Source organism: Leptidea sinapis, chromosome Z (genome assembly GCF_905404315.1).
Source record: "Leptidea sinapis chromosome Z, ilLepSina1.1, whole genome shotgun sequence".
Taxonomy (NCBI): Eukaryota; Metazoa; Arthropoda; class Insecta; order Lepidoptera; family Pieridae; genus Leptidea; species Leptidea sinapis.
The window spans coordinates 6,537,368-6,555,964 of record NC_066312.1 but is presented as its reverse complement, the minus strand read 5'-3'; positions in this window follow the sequence as shown (position 1 = coordinate 6,555,964).

The following is an 18,597-nucleotide window of genomic DNA, read 5'->3' as shown; positions in this document are numbered from 1 at the left end:
GGAATCAGGTTAAATAGCTCTTTGAAACACTCCCCGTGGTAGATGAGGTAGAAGGCACAATGACGCGGCGTCTCTACGCAACGCCAGGTGATCGAACCCTTCACAGAGCACTGGATCCCCGACAATTCGAGCAGCTTTGTGTTGCAGTCTTCATCACCAATGGTTCGAGCTGATACTGGGGTGCGCCAGACCAGAGATGACAGCAATACTTGCGCTTTGTAGAGCGCTAGAATGTGGGCTTGAAGTATTGCCGAGTTCTATTTATGACGCCCAGCTTTTTCGAATCCAGTTTGACTTTACGTGCCAGACGACCGCGGATTAGCAATCGCTCGATATTTTGATGGTATGCTCGCTATCTCTACTTACATCAAATATGGCAGGGTAAACTAAGGCTGGCCTGTGCTTCATGCTAGAATGATCAGGCGCTGCTTGGGTTGGCTGGTCGATCCTTTCATGGAGAACTTTTCTTTTGATGGTGATGAAAAATTTTAAGTTTCAAAATAAATCATCGAATAATATAAGAGTGCTGCTTGTGGTGTCAGGTCGACCTGTTAGAGTTAATAAATCTAATATTGAATTTTGTAGTTTATTTATAAAACATGCTTCGCGCGCCTGATTTTAAAATCTTATTCAAGTGGTGCGATCCTGTAGGATTGCAATAAGATAAATGAACTTATATTAATTAAAAAAATATATATATAGATATTATAATTAATACTTTTGGTTAGAAATTATTGTAATCTGCCTGGATTGCCTAAATAAATAAATCATTGTATTTAATGGTTACGATTACTAATTATGATAGTAATCACGACCATCATGTTCGCAATGTATTTTTACTCAAACAATGAATTCTAGCTCTAAGGGTTGATGCCTTAGTTGGTTTATAGTATATGTCAAGATAGAGCCTCTTTCTGTAAGGCAACGCATGAAAACAGGCCAGGCTTATTACTTAAGTGTGCATGACAAGCTACGTCTTACACCCGCCATATGTATGTCACTTTGTTTTAGTGTGCGTTGCTGAAAAAAGAACTATAAATTATCTAAGGTATCCAATAAAAGATAATTTATAGAGTCTATTTTTTATTACTTTAATATAAAATATTTGATATTTATAACGCATTTATATATATTGCACCACCTTACGAACCAATTTTCTTTGTAGGAATATCACAGCTCTAGATTATATAAATACATCAGCTGTATTTAGACATAGAATGTAAGTTACAATGTATCACTGTTGGTGTCCGCAACCGGATGCAAGATCAATACAATCTCGTTGAGCGGTTGCCATGGCGACAGCACCTAAGTGACCCACTTGTCAGCCTGCCTACTACTTTCACAGCCATCTTCTTAGTAATGCTAAGTGCCGACAAGGTTTGTATTAGTCTATTTTATTTAATTCGTTTAAAGAGAGAGTTTGACACGAAAAATGTTTCTTATAAATGTGAAGGATGAGAAATTTCATATATTAACTAAATTTGCTATAATTATTTGAGTTCCATCGAACTTTGACGAACTCTAAAGCCCATTAGTAGCCAAAGAGTTACTAATGAGAACGTGTATATTTAAATAGATGCATATTCAATGGAAATAAATGTCTTATCTGTTTGACAATTAGCTTTATTTTTTTTTATTTATTCATATTAAAAAAAAAGACTACAATGAAAACTTATGGCTAATATGCGCCACAGAAACCTGTGTAGGTTTATGCGTGGTGCAAATGCATCCCTTCGCTCACAACTACTGTACTTAAGAAGTATTTATATCAATATTTTATTTTTAAACATAAGAAGGTATACTGTTAAATAACATATCTAATCTATTATCTAGAGGTGTTCAAATAGGCAACGACAAAGCAGTTCACTGCCTTATTAAGCTTAACACTAGCTTGGAGAAATGTGTGTTTTTTCTTATTTTGTACAATTTAATTCGTAAGTACTAAAGTTAAGGGACGCCCTACCCATTACAATGCAGTGCCGCTCAGGATTCTTGGAAAACCCAAAAATTCTGAGCGGCACTACAATTGCGGTCCTCACCTTGAGACATTAAGATGTTAAGTCTCATTTGTCCAGTAATTTCACTAGCTACCGTGAGACCGAAACACAGAAATGCTTACACATTACTGCTTCACGGCAGAAATAGGCGCCGTTGTGGTACCCATAAACTAGCCGGCTTCCTATGCAAAGGAGCCTCCCACTGGTAAATAAAATTAATATAATCAAGTAATAGTGTGATAACGACGACTGCATCTCCGACTAAAAAGCTTTTGATTATTTATTGAAGTCGGTGCCAAGCCAAATGGAATAGCAGGTAGGTACCTACACTCGCCAGGCGTCACTTTGAGCGGGATAGATTCGTCTAGAACAAAACAACCCAAGAGGGTAGCCACCGACTTAAACCCTATCAGTAGATAGTATATTTTTTATAAGAGGTATTAGGTTTGCATAAGAGGTGTATTAAATTAAATCTTTATTAAGTTATTTATTACTTTTCAGTTTTTGAAGTCGTATTGTTTGCAAAATCCAGTACCTAGCCCAAAATAACTGAGAGTTTTATTTGTTTATTTATTAGGAAGACAAACGAGCTTACGGGTAACCCGGTGTTAAGTGATCACCGCCGCCCACATTCTCTTGCAACACCTGAGGAATCACAGGAGCGTTGCCTGCCTTTAAGGAAGGTGTACGCGCTTTTATTGAAGGTATACTTAGACGTATAGACGTATACCCCATACTTAGACGTTGTAGATTTATTTAGTATCGAAAAAGAAATCAAAGGTTAAAATTATTCCTTATAACAATTAATTAGGAATACATATCAACTTCACTAGAGTAAAATATTATTACTCCGAATAAGATTTAGAACTAAGTAGGTGCCATCATAACAGCCGGAAGACCTCCACTGCTAGACAAAGGCCTCTCCCAAAGATTGCTATGACGATTTGTCCTGCATTGCCCTCATCCAAACTATTCCGGCGATTATGACCATATCGTCGGTCCATCTTGTGCCTACCAACACTACAACCACCGGTACGTGGTCGTCATTTGAAGCCTTTACTGCCCCAACGGTCTGGATCTCCGTCAAGCTATGTGCCCTGCCCACTGGTCCCACTGCCACTTCAGTTTCGCAACGGAAATTCCTTATTCTGTAATTAATTTTTAGAGTGGTTAAGTGATGTCAGTGTATGGCAACTCGTTGATCAACTGATGTATTAGGTAAGCGGCAGTTCGTTCACCGTTCATGTTGCAGATTCGAAACATGCGACGAAAGAAAAACTGGGTGAAACGCGTTTTAACAGAGATGGAACTCGGCTGGATCCGTTTTAAACCCGCAAATATCCTCGTGTTTTGTATTTCACCGTAATCGTTATAGTAATCTCCGTCATAGATAAAATAATCATAATCACCATCTGGATGTGCGTTCCTGTACAGTTCAGCTTTCAAGTTCTTTCTGTCAAGGTTCAACCATACTGAAGCATAACTTAATTGCGCGATATTTCCATGACACAATCACATACCTACAAAAGAAAGCGTACACCATCTTAAAAATCTAGCAACGCTCATGTCAGTTGATTCTTGTGCTGTTAATAAGAGTTTTTTTTATGAAAATAAGGGACGAGACTAGCAGGACGTTCATCTGATGGTAATTGATACGCCCTACCCATTACAATGGAGTGCCACTCAGGATTCTTGAAATGCCCAAAAATTCTCAGCGGAACTACAATTGCGCTCGTCACCTTGAGACATAAGATGTCAAGTCTCATTTGCCCAGTAATTTCACTAGTTACGGTACCCTTCAGACCGAAACACAGTCATGTTTACACATTACTGCTTCACGGCAGAAATAGGCGCCGTTGTGGTACCCATCATCTAGCCGGCATCCTGTGCAACGGAGCCTCCCACTGATGAGTGTTGCGGCGGTCATCACTGTATGCTCATTTATCCTTCTTTTGATTGTTTAATAGTATATGAGTTGCTCCGGGAATAATATGCATGTGTTATTACCCTTTTTTTTATGGAATAGGAGGACAAACGAGCGCACGGGTCACCTGTTGTTAAGTGATCACCGCCGCCCACAATCACTTGCAACACCAGAGGAATCACAGGAGCGTTGCCGGCCTTTAAGGAAGGTGTACGCGCTTTTTTTGAAGGTACCCATGTCGTATCGTCCCGGAAACACCGCACAAGGAAGTTCATTCCACAGCTTTGTAGTACGTGGAAGAAAGCTCCTTGAAAAACCGCACTGTGGAGGACCGCCACACATCCAGATGGTGGGGATGATATCCTAACTTGTGGCGTGTCCTATCAAAATGCATTGAGTCCTAAAAATTGAGTAAATTCACTGGATAATATTGAATTCTATTCCCCGTGTTGATTACCTAGACTCTAGTTTACCTATACCAATCAAGAAACGCCTGGGTAGACTTAATGTACATGTACATCTTTTCTTATAGAATATAATAAATATAATTCTTTTGTATGTTTTTCAATGAAGTAATCCAAGCCATAAACATTACAATAAACCGACAGTAATTAAATTTGTGGGTTTTGAGTGGATCCTATGGAATTTTGGAGATCGTGAATAAAAGAGAAAGCATCACTGATTTTCTGAAATGAATAAGGATTAATATACTGATAATAATAACTGTATTTATATGAATAGTTAACCTATACCCGGTTATTGACATTAGGAATGCCACGTGTATCAATAAATAATACTCTACTTAACATATGTATCATGGGTCATCAATTTGTGAAATCAGTCGCCATCTAAAAGTCAACATAATTTGGCATTCTCTTGTCTGTCTGCCACGTGTATCTTTGGATATAATGGCGAAATATAAATTTCTCAATTACACGTGGATATTGAAATACCTAGACATACTTAACGGAATGATTGGGTTCATGAAAAAAGATTGGACAGGATGTGGCATATATATGTATTAAACTTATAACATGAAATATGAGGTTCATTTGAACTTTATGTATATTGTTTTTGTGAAGAATTTTCGATCCAACCAACTTTGACGTTCTTGGAAGTAGATTGACTGCAAAATTATTTAAAAAATTAAAATTGAAATATTTTTGTTCAAAATAGGCTATGATATCACTTATTGAAAGACAAAAACAACCACCCATTCGAAAAAGTATGCTTCAGACATGAGAAAGGGCGCAAGAAACTCAGAGGGATTACATTAAAATGTATTATTTAATAGCTTGATCGCTTCATTCCCAATCTGTGGTCACATTAAGAAAGTCATTTAAGTTATAGTATAGCTTTATACTTACTTATTATAAAAAATATAATCAGAGGCAACAGTAAAGATGTTTATTTCTTTATATTTATCTCTCAATGATTCTTGGCCTAGGTTATAAAGAGCGCGAATAGCTCTCTTCTGCAGCACAAAGAAGCATTGCCCCATAGCAATATACCATGGGATATAATACTATGGAAATAACTAAAGTAAACTAGTCGCCCCGTATCTATGTCACTTAATTGTCTAATCTTTTTAACCGCATATACTGCAGAACAAAGTCTTTTAGCTAATCCTTCCTTCTCCCATACTGAGAACAGTCCCAGGAGATGTCCTACCGATCATCACGTCGACCTTGTGAATTCAATTGTTTAATATTGAATATCGAGTGCAGTTCCTTTTATGCCATAGTGGCCTTAGATAAATCACAGAAGATACCAACTGCATTCTGCGATTCCTCCCATGCATCAAAAATATTCTTGATTAGCCCAACACCTTGCTAAACGTCCCATAGTAAATCCAAATTGTTTGAAACACGCCATATTAACATTAATACAATTATTAAAGACTAGTTATGTCATAAATTATTGAACTTATTATTTTATCAGAAATACTCCACATATCAGCAGTTTTTTTAATAAATAGCATGAAATCATGTTACAAAACTGGAATTCCAAAATTTGGTTGCATTTACTAACATTAATCAGAAGAAGTGACTCAGGAACGCTGGCGGAATGACACACGTTCGGACAATGAGTTCTTTCCGTGATAAGTTTGGGGTGTACTGAAACTAATGCTCAACTTGGGAACCAACTCTAAGAACTTGACAGAAAGGTTGATTGGGAGTAGAAATACCAAGCTTGTATTGTTCAGGACCGTAAAAATTCAAGCCCGCAATTTCTGCCTACTTACCTTTCATAATTAATAATTTAAAGAGACATGTATATGGCTTATATTGCATAATAATTACTTGTGAGATCAAACTATTTAGCGATTGCCCTTTTTGTTTAAAATGTTTATTAACATTTATTACTGCAATTGTATACTTTTTGTATACAATTGTAATGTTCATCTGCAGTAACAATTCTAGATAGTTCAGTTTTTAAATGAGAACCATTTATCAATATTATCTTCTTACATCAATGTAGGTCTTTCATCATGTATTGGAGCATATAAATAACTGTCTTTGGCAACGGGGGTTTGACATCTTACCCCTCTGTTATTTTATATTCAATATCCGCTTTCTATAATTCTATCTCATTTACTATAATCATCTATAATCAGAAGGATATTTTTACTCCTGTATAGGCGCCCACGTGGTGACGTGCGATACAAAATATAAAGGCGTTGAGTAATCAAGAGATATAATATGTAGAGCTTTATTATAAAGGCATAAAGGTATTTATTTTCTCAAAATTGATTCTTTTAGTATTCTTTTTGATCTCATTTCTAATACTACTACCGCTTTGGAAACAAATGGCGCTCTGAGAGAGACGAAGCGGCGCAAGAAATTCTCCCAACATTCTTTTTTTGCGATCTTTTTAATAAAATATACAATATTGTACTGTCATTGTTATTGCTATTAAATAATCATAATCTAGTCCCATGCTGTCTGATTGCTTAGATATTCAGCTGTTGAGTAGTAGAATTTTCGGCAGAGCCATTTTTTAATAAAACGTTTAAATTTATTTATAGATAATGCCTCAACAGTGGCTGGGAGTATATTATATAAGTGTATAACATTTACCCTTATTTAAAGCTATATTATGTATCTTATGAAGTCTACTAGTATAAGTTACAAGCAATCCCTTATGTCTAGTGTTTTAATAATGAAAATCACTATTGAAAGCAAAATGACGATTTTTGTGATCGTATAATTTTCATAAATGTGCTGACAGTGAACAGTCATTATATTTGTTGTATTTTTCCATAGTAGTATTGTTCGGTCGTTGCAAAGCCTTTTGTAGAGGCTCGCTAGCCAACTAAAACATCTGTACTTTGCAATAAGTATTTTAAAAAGTAGCCTTTTTATAAAAAGAACTTGTGATTAATATGTGAGAATGCGAATGCTGAATAAATGAATGATGGAATTGATTTTCGTCTGGTATTTCGTTCTATATTCTTGTCTAACGTAAAAAAATATTTATATGACTGTTGGAATGGATTTAATCGGTTGTGTTCATCGACAGTGGTATTCTCAAGGTACTTTCATCCAGTAACTAATGTGTGATAGGAACTTCTTTTCACAGTGTTTTCATGTTAATTAGACTTGGTTACCTTTAGAAAAATTAGCTTTTTATAGTTACTGCGAAACATAAGCTCGCGAAAATGTTAAAAATTAAAAACAATTTGCTATGTTTTGTAAGTGATAACCCTCACTTCTAGGATTAATACTCGAACCAACGACCTCCGGCGTTCCGTGCCGGTGCTCTAACCAACTGAGCTAACCGTTCGAGTGACTTATCGTCATAAAATCTTGTCTGCTTTGTTCAACTCTTAGGTTGTGGCTTCATCTACAGGATCTACTTTACAGTTGATAACCTGCTCAACCCCAATATTTGCATATTAGGAAATTGACTTGAGATGTCGCTCTTGTCTATCAAATCTAAACAATTCGTTATGTTTTTAAAGTGATAACCCTCACTTCTAGGATTAATACACAAACAACATTTTATTATGTTTAAAATTGAATGTGAAATTATTCATAAGTAATAAAGTAAATATATTCGTGATATAAAACATGTAGATACGTGTCTATGTTACATTGTTGTAATTAAACAACTCTTTGATTTTTTAAAGCGCCTGTAGGTATTTTATGTGCAATCATACTCTCAAACGTGCTACTAATTTCATACGTATATCCAAATAGTAACGTTTTCGTCTTTTCTATTGAAATGACAACTTTTTGTTTTTTTTTTTTTTATTTAAAGCAATTATGGATATTCACTAATACATATATAAGACACTCAAAATTCATTCGTGTGCAACAAATTCGATAGTTACGCCTACGTCTAAAGAGAAATATTATTACTTTTACTGATTTGTTTTGTGTTACCCTTATTAAACTACCTTTGCTATAAAGGGTATACCACTGGTGACAAGATGGATATTAATTACATTAAAAGCCTACTAATAATAAACCCATATCAGTTTATATATAGAAATATAACTGACGACTGTTTTGTATTTTAAGGCGCCTGTAGGTTTTTATGCGCAATCATACTCACAAGCGTAATACTAATTGTATACATAAGTGTATATAATTAGTAATATTTGCGTATCTTCTGTTGAAATGACAACTTCTTTGAGCTTTTTATTTATAGAGATTTAAAGAGCAAATATTCACGAATATTAAACACCAAAAATCATTAGTGTACAATAAATTCGATAACTATGTCGACCTATATAAAATTTACCAGTGGGAGGCTCCTTTGCACAGGATGCCGGCTAGATTATGGGTACCACAACGGCGCCTATTTCTGCCGTGAAGCAGTAATGTGTAAGCATTACTGTGTTTCGTTCTGAAGGGCGCCGTAGGTGTTGGAATAACTGGGCAAATGAGACTTAACATCTTATGTCTTAAGGTTATGAGCGCAGTTGTAGTGCCGCTCAGAATTTTTGGGGTTTTTCAAGAATCCTGAGTGGCACTGCATTGTTATGGGCAGGGCGTTCAATTACCATCAGCTGAACGTCCTGCTCGTGTCGTCCCTTATTTTCATAAAAAAATTGGAAATATCCTTTACATTTTTATTATAGATTTTATATGTTTTTATAGACTTACTCGTGTAATTCATTGAGTAGGTATTTTTGTTTTTTTTTTTTTTATTAGTAATACGATGTAGCTGTAAATGTCGATTTAAAGGACTTCCAATGAGTTTCTTGCCACTCTAATAACAGCTCAACCTTTTCTTAAATACCTTTTTTTTTAGTTGTAATAGTTGTAAATTGTAATAAGTATAACTTTAGACATTCATAAGTGTCATTTCTTTGACCTGAATGAATAAAGTGATATTGACTTGATTTGATTGATGGTAAGAGATAACTTATCACTCACATTACAGTACTAGTAATATCATCGTCTTCCTACTACACTCTACAATGTTCATTCTACTTCATTAAACTGTAATTATAAAAACATAAATTAATTCATAATTAATTATTATGTACAACGGGTTAATTTGAAACACGACAAATATTTGCTGAGAACCTCTGAAACATGAAATATTTCATCGATCGCTGCCCCTACATAATGACCACCGATTGTTTCAGTTTACGGAATATCTTATTTACGTCACTTCATCTCTGGTTTGTTTGTAACATCCGTTACTGCACCAGAACTAAAGCAGCAACATATGGTGCGCATGAAATAATTCCTTTTCTAGTAGACGGGTAGGTATTTGATGAACGTGTTCATTTTCACGTGTATTCTCTGTTGCTCATCTGTAATATCCAGCTCGTTGAACTCTATACCAAAAGCCGCAACACTACAATGTGGGAACAAACATAACTATAATGAAAACCCGATAGACGAATATAATATAATTTAATTATGATATAGAAAAAATCCATAGTCTTTCTAATTCTCGTTACGCATTATTTTTACTGGAGTTTTTAAGTGCAACATGAACGGATCATTCATAAGAACGCAACATATCTTTCGCTCCCGATTCTAGAGTCACTTTTTCTCGCTTTTGGCAACATTTAGGAGCGAATAGAGATGGTTAGCTAACATTTTGTACGAGTGAATAATTTGTACTGAAAGCCTTCAAGAAAAGCCTTTCTTTTTCAAGTGGAAATTATCTTCACGCGCGCTGAGCACTTTCTTGTGAGGGTATTACTCCTGAGCTGGTACGGTTGGCAATATTACGCTCGTTCTGGTAAGTCCGGACTAGTAGTCTAAGGCTGTTACACTTTCACGTCAAAAATGCTCAAACGATCATCCCTATGATGTTTTGTTCGCACGTTGTCAGGGGAAAAGGAAAGGACAAAGAATATATTTTTACCGTAATATGTATTTTAAAATAGAGTGACAAAAAAATTGGTCTAATGATAGTCTGATATAGGTACATAATCGGGCGTCCGATATTGGGAAATATTAAGATTTAACGCCATCTAGCTTTCGAAGTAAGTTAAGCAAAGAGGTTAAAAATATTATTGATTCGCTATTCAATTGATTTATAGTATTATGATTGTATTTTCTAAATTTATACTTTATTATATGTAAAGAGAGCAAAATATCTATGATTTTTTTACATTAGATATTTTCTTTCAATTAAAATTTTCACTAAATTATATCTACATGCTTCTATCTAGTTCTGTGCAACGCCATCTAGCGTTCCCTCCAGCATTCCAATGAATACATTACAAAAGTAGTAAGGCATCTATAGAGCGTACTTATACTTGGCTCAGTCTTTAAATAGATACATAAATAAATGTAGTCGGGGCTAATCAAAGAACAAAGAACAATAAAAACAATGATTTTTATGTTAAGTAATATTTTGTTTTAATTCTATGGTCTCCTTATATACTTATTTGCGTTATAATTTCGAATTAAACAAAAAATTAATGAAATGTGATATAAAATCTCAGGGTTAGGGTAGTAATTGTACACGTATGTATAGTAATAAACTGTTGAATTCACACAAAGTCATAACTTATAAGTAAAGGCCGCTTTTATGTATGCAGCCTTAGAATCTCTAATAATGGCAAAAGTGTGTCTCGCACCTATTTACGTACACCAAGTTGAAAGGCGACATCTCTGCATTATATTAAGAAAAATGAAATCTAGGTTATGACAAGAGCGCCAACGTTTGCTAGAATAAGGGTTGACAAGTGAATATTATTTCTATGATAATAATTTAAAGTTTTTTATTACCATTGACTAAAAATACCAGCATATAGATGAAAGTGACAGATAATGTGTGATAAATTTGGGCTGTCAAAATGTGCGTAAGCTTGATGTTTAATATTCAAAATACTTAGGACCTCATGTCAACCGTGACTGACTGTTTACGACTTCTCAATCAATATCAGTTCCAGATTCGCTTACATTTTCTATCTTGTAGTATGTCCGTTGGAGATTTTCTTCTTGCATGCTTTGTACGTCTATAGGTATGCGAGTATATATTTTGTAAGTGTATGTTTTTTTATTTTCCATGCGTGGGACTTGTAAACACTCTTCTTCCAATATTTCGTATTTTTTTTATGTAAAAAGGAGGATAAACGACCGTCGCCTTGTGTTAAGTTAAACACCGCCCACATTCTCTTCCAACACCAGGGGAATTACATTAGCTTTAGTAATTTATTAGCATTAGTTTAGGAAGTTAAATAAGATGTAATTAAATTAAATGATGTGATTCTTTCAATCTATGGGGCATTCCATAAAAAATAGTTTGAGTAATTTCCATCAGTACAACATCAACCGCGCGTTTTGTAAGAATTTTCTTGCCTCGCACAGCCACTTTGTAGAATCAATTACCGGGTGCTGTTTTCCGGAACCGATACGACTTAGGGACCATCGAGAATAGAGATTACTCCCACCTTAAAGGCCGGCAACGCATCTCTTGGAACCTGTTGTTGCGGATGTACCCATCTCATGAGCCTCTTGCCCGTTTGCCCCCTCTTATATAAAAAAATACAGGATGCTCTCCGGGAGTGCCGGCACAAGTAAAAGCTTGAACATTAACGTTGTGCATTTTTGAATAATTACATCATTCATTTATTGTGCTATCGTTCATAAAAATGATAATTTATATATCATTAAAAATTTAATACTTCAGAACTGTTACAATTATTTTACATGAAAAATTTTATCTCTCACAAAAATCAACTTTCATACATAATTTCAACGACTGTCTTACGAATTTTCGACAAGGTCACGTGTCCTGACGCGAGTTTAAGATTTTATATCCATCCCAAGAAAAGTGCTCATCGCAGCTAAAGAAGTTTTCACTTCAAAAACATCAACAAGTCATAGTCCGGCAATTAAAAAGTTCTTTAAGAACTTTATATAATTTGTCTTATTAATAAACGCGATGTAAAGGTACTCCAAGTTTAAAATTACTTCTCTCTGTCATGTACTTCTGTAGTGACAAAGGTAAGATAAAGACAATTGTTTCAAATTTGGAATAACTTTATTTACATGTATATGTATAAACGAACTGACTCATCACGAGATCTCCAAAACTTTGTCACCAATAATTGACTTAAAGTTCAGCATAGTTACTAATTTAGTGATGTAGAAGCTCAGTAGGAGTTTTACGGCAATCCTAGATTGTCAAACAGATTGTCAGTTCAACCACTCACCCTCAACCCACTAGCAAAGCCACCTACCTACACCCTCCCACGCTAAGCAACCATGGCCATGCTAGCCGTTGCCATGACAGAACAAGAATCTATCGATATTTTACTTCCAGTTACAGACATCTAAACTTAAAAACATACACATATTTTGTAATATTAATAGGCTTAGGACACATCCCTAAAACCCGGATGTAGTTTATTTATTGAAATTAGAAACTTGAGAGTACTTATTAATGAAAATCCATTTCTATGTCAGTAGCAAATTTAATTATTTTTTTATGGAATATACAACGAGCGTGAGTATCATGTGATGGTTAGTGATCACCTCCGCCTACACTATCTTTCAACAATGGAACACAGCTTACGGAGGCCCATACCGTTTGATTGTACGTGGAAGAATGTCCCTTGAAAATCGCACTATACTTGTTGGTTTTGGGGATTCTCTATTATTTCTCAAGAGGTTGTGTAGTCACATATAGTATCCTTTATCGATTCCATGTGTCGTTGTGTCGTGGTCACATCGGCTTTTCACCTTTCAGTTGGAAGCTAGGCTTTGCTTACGTACCTACAAGATCATGCATTTTTGTAATTCTGCGATGTAATCTACAGTAGACTTTAAAGCATCACGTGGAGTGTAAGTTACTAAATCCATCGGTAAACGTATCTCGCTTCCGAAGTTAACCTGTACAGGAGTAAACCCAGTTGAACCATGTACCGCAGAGCAATAAGACAAACTGGGGTATGTATCGACCCTAATCTCGCCTATTCTAGTCATACCAAGTGACTAACAACTGTCAGATTGCGGGTAGGCTCTGGGCTAAGTTTGCTTTGGCAATCGGGTGTGTGGCTGACAAGTCGCTTCACAATGGTCTACATCCCTTGGCCTTGCAGTCCATGGTCTTTACCCTTTTTATTTCAGCTTTTTGTTCCTTACCACAAGACTCTTCTTGGTCGTCCTTCTTTCTTTGTCTATTTCCGAAGGTCGTTACAGCAGCCAGTACCTCAAGTTTAGTGACACATTTATTTCTTTCCGGCTTAGACAAAGACTTGCTGAAATACGCAATTATCGCCTGTCGACCGTCCTCCTTTTGTGCCTCCCCATATGGACGCAGAACTGCTAGAGGTTACAAGTTACCCAGTCCCTGTTATGAACTCAGTATTTAATTATTCACTAGCCAAATTCCACACTCTTCAAATAGACAGTCAGGAACTTCATGTCTCCCAAGTCCCAGTATTTCCATTACGTCTGGATCTTCTGATTTCAAGAATTTTTAAGAAATTGGATGGACAATGGCTTCAGTCAGGGACTGAGAATTTCAGCTAAGAGTGCCGGAATTAACGCATTAGCAAGCTAGCTAGCAAACTCATTCTGATCTTAGTAGATAAAATGCCATACAGCCCGCTAACTTACTTACTTCTTACTTCTTTCTTCTTTTATTAGAACGTAAATAGACTTACTAATATTGAAAAACTAAAATTTGGAGTTACGCAGTCAGCGCAGCCCTACAAGTACGTCATTTCATTTTAAAATTGGAGCAACATTATTGTGTGGGTTCTTTCATCGTTGTAACATTGAGGTCGCGCTCAAACAACGACAACGGACGACCTAAATTTTTCTATAGTCCCCCTCGTACTGTGTGGAACTTGTGGTTACTCGAACAATGAAATAATCATTTCCTATGCAGAATTGAAAAACATAGGCATCAATGTTACATAGAGTGAATTTATATACGCGGAATGAATGAAGGTATTTTGGATACTGAATACAACTGATTCGCAATTAAAGCACATTGAAATTTTTTGAAAACGTATTTGACACACTCGAAAATTATATAGACACTAATGCAAAACTCAATCAAACATAGATCAAATATCCTTGATAACAAAATACTCGTTCTCGTATTGAGCAAGCACAGCAAAAGGAAAATAACTACTTATGCTACGCCAAGTATTGATTTTATAATCATCTTGACCCATTTTCAGGGCCCTCCACTCTAAAAGCGACTCTAATATCAGCTAGATTGTGTCTATAAAGGTTCCACCGACATATATTAAATAAATCAGATTCAAATTCATTTGAAATACGACCCATATGAGACGTATTCTACAATATCATATTGTAGTTTACATCTTAGTTTATTAAATATTCTATTTTTTCAAATAGGTATTTAGCTTTTACGTTATTCATATCATCGTGAGGAAACCTACACTAATACCTGCAAAGAAAATATTGTAGGTACCGAGATAATCAATATTTCCTTTTTTGATGCGCCTGGGGGAACTATTCAAACTCTCCAATAGTTTAACTTGGGGAACAGTTCTATCCAAAGATTTTATAGCCTTAGCTTTACTATCCGGTGGATTATTTACTTATTTCAAACAATCCTGTAGAAATACAAACTTAACATTTGGGATTATAGCACAATGGCACAGAAAATATCACTAGAGGCTGTCGCTCGATTATTGCAATATTTTTAAGGAGGCATCAGAACACTTAAGGCGCGGACTGACTAGGATTGTAAACGCTACAACCAACGGTACAATAATTGTGTTGATCAGGTGGCTAAATTGGGAAGCAACTTCCAAATTTTTTATTGGTTATTTCAAACTATATATAAATATTCTATTCGGTTTAAATTTTTCTTAAAGTCCTTCTTTGTGCACTGTATTTTTTGCGTTGGAATAGTTGTTAGTTGGATTGTGTTATGTTGTAATTGAATCTCTAAGAAACCCAGTTTTATGGATATTGAGGTATGACCGCGCCTTAAGATATGACTTGCACTTGATTTCTCTCTACTGCAATTTTTTCGCTTTATTTATATACTTATTCATAATGGTCCGCTTAGGAGTGTTTTTTCTCATTCTGACTTAGGTCAATAGAAGAAGACAGAGTGAGGATTAGCGATGCTTTAAGTTAGCCGACTATTATGAATAAGGGGGTTAATATCGAATTTCATTACTTTATAACTTCTGAAATTTAATGGCATCAAAGGAACGCCTGATTGAATAAGTATTTCCCAATATTCAAATGAATTATCAAATTCACGATTGGTTGAATAAATGAATCACTTATTCTTGCCGCCAACAACAGGTTCGTCTACAAAATTAACTACTCTAATCAGTCTAACATTCATAGCGAGGCAATCATATATAAGTCAATAGATACTGTTTTGGAAGCCGATGAACGAAGAAGCCAAGATAAAAATATGCGATGAAAATATTTGTAAGAAAAATATTATGATTAGATTAAAATATTATTATATTTATTTAAACTAGGTATAACAATATGTAAGTAATATTAAATACAGTTATAGGAGCTCGAGAAATAATTGGAATACTCTTGATATTTATTGATTCATAAAATTGACCATGATACACTGAAAGCGTTCTGTATCCAAGTTGCTTAGTTAAGCCACAGATGGCATAAAAAGGCATATAAAAGGCATTTATTTTCTCAAAATTGATTCCTTTAGAATTCTTTTTGATGTCATTTCTAATAACTACTTGATACTACTACTACCGCTTCGGAAACAAATGGCGCTCTGACAGAGAAGAAGAGGCGCATGAAACTCTCCCAGCATTCTTTTTTTGCGCTCTTTTCAATAAAAATATAGATATACATAGTAGGGATAGATACTTATGTATAGTTTAGCTAAGCCTGTGGGACATAAAGAAGGCTGTTTACAAAAGTATTTACTAGCGGGATTAAGTAGTAATTGCAATATGTACTTTTATAATTAATAAATAAAAGCAAATACATTTTTTAATGTTATTTTCATTAGTTCATACGAGTCCTATCAACTATATTATATAATTATTGTAGTATGTATAAAGTTTTAGAGTAGGTAAAAAGGTGATGGTAAGATGTGATATGAGAAATGAAAGGAAATGTGTAAAAATAAACGTTGAGAAATAATACCTACATGAATAATTAAAAGTTATAATATCATTAAGTTATTAAAAATATCTATTGGTTTTTATCTAATAACAATAAAAATACCAATCAAATGTGATTCGGACTATATAGTCCGAATCACATTTCCTAATCAACAACCAACATGTGTCCGAATCTTTCCTATCCTATATAACCTATATAGGTTATATAGGATAGGAAAGATGTTGCTATTTACAATAACAATACAGACTCAAAATTATAGATACATATTGTGGTTTATTAGATATAGTGTTCTGAAAGACTTATTATGTTATGGAACACCTAAATACAATAAGAATATCGAAATAAAATTTTATGAAGAGATTACCAAAAACCATTAATGAAAATTTTGCTACGAAATCCCTATAAAATGACAAGTGTAACGATACTAGACAGTGGGAGGCTCCTTTGCGCAGGATGCCGGCTAGATTATGGGTACCGCAACGGCGCCTATTTCTGCCGTGAAGCAGTAATGTGTAAGCATTACTGTGTTTCGGTCTGAAGGGTGCCGTAGCTAGTGGAATTACTGGGCAAATGAGACTTAACATCTTATGTCTCAAGTTGACGAGCGCAGTTGTAGTGCCATTCAGAATTTTTGGTGTTTTTCAAGAATCTTCAGCGGCACTGCATTGTAATGGGCAGGGTGTATCAATTACCATCAGCTGAATGTCCTGCTCGTCTTGTCCCCTATTTTCATAAAAAAAATACATGTGTCAGGAATTACTCCAAAAAACAATATGGGATTTTTTTTATACAGACTCGATAAATGATACGATGTACAAATTTGACCAGTTCACTACCAAGAACATAAATTACGTGCCGTCAAAGAAATCGCCACGCTAGAACAGAATCTGGAGCGATTTAATCAGAACCAATTTACTATGCAACAAGCCGTTCTTGTGAGTGCATCTGCGGATATAATTAACTTGACGATTAGGAACTCTATTACTATGAAATAAAATACCTAAATGTGAATGAAATTTTATCGGTTGAAAATAGGAAACAGAGCATATTTAACTGACAAATAGCACTGAGGCTGAGATTTTTCAGACTTTACTTACGTAAAGTGTCTTAGCTTAAGTTTAATATAATTTCAGCTTATTATTATGCCAAGCTTATCTCAGGCATTGGGAGGCTCCTTTGCACAGGATGCCGGCTAGATTATGGGTACCACAACGGCGCCTATTTCTTCTAATGTGTAAGCATTACTGAAGGGCGCCGTAGCTAGTGAAATTACTGCGCAAAACAGACTTGACATCTTATGTCTGAAATTGATGAAAGCAGTTGTAGTGCCGCTCAGAATTGGGTATTTCAAGAATCCTGAGGGGCACTGCACTGTAACAGGTAGGGCGTATCAATTACCATCAGCTGAACGTCCTGCTCGTCTCAACCCTTATTTTCAATAAAATTGTTAATTTGAAGTTACTCCACTAAATGTTTACTGGAGTTGTTCTGGAAAATCATTCATACATAGAATTTGCATTCATTTGCATATAATTCACTCCACGTATCTAAATTTGTAACAGAACGGGATTCAGAGTACGAAAGCATGTAGTTTTGTCAGCGCCTGTCGAAAAGGAACTATTTCTCACTTCGCATTCAAAATAGGCGATGTTTTCCTAAAGTAATTTGACAGTCAATACGTTGTGTCGAGCTAAAAATATAAAATTTAATCAAACCCAGCGACAATCACGTACAAGTCTAACTCAAGCCTCAAGAAACTATTATAAACTGTCAAACGTGCATGTCATTACGAACCCTGACGAGCCCCATAGGAGTATTAATATTAGTTAGTTATAATTCTCCGTCCGGCAACTGGCATGGCGCTGTGACACGAATTAGGTCAAGACAATAATTTGGTGAATAGATCGTGTCCAGTATTAATCATAGTAAAGTTATTTTAGTAGTACAAACTGACAGTATACTATTAAATGTTTTATTGACAGACCTTACGTTATTATATAAACACAATTTACATTCAAATTTAATAATCACTTTGATAATATTTATTTTATATATGTTACGGCTAACAGCTGAAGTGCGGCTACAACTGGGTGCAGCCGGCCTTACGCAGTTAAACTTAGATTTATCCTACTATACTCAGTTA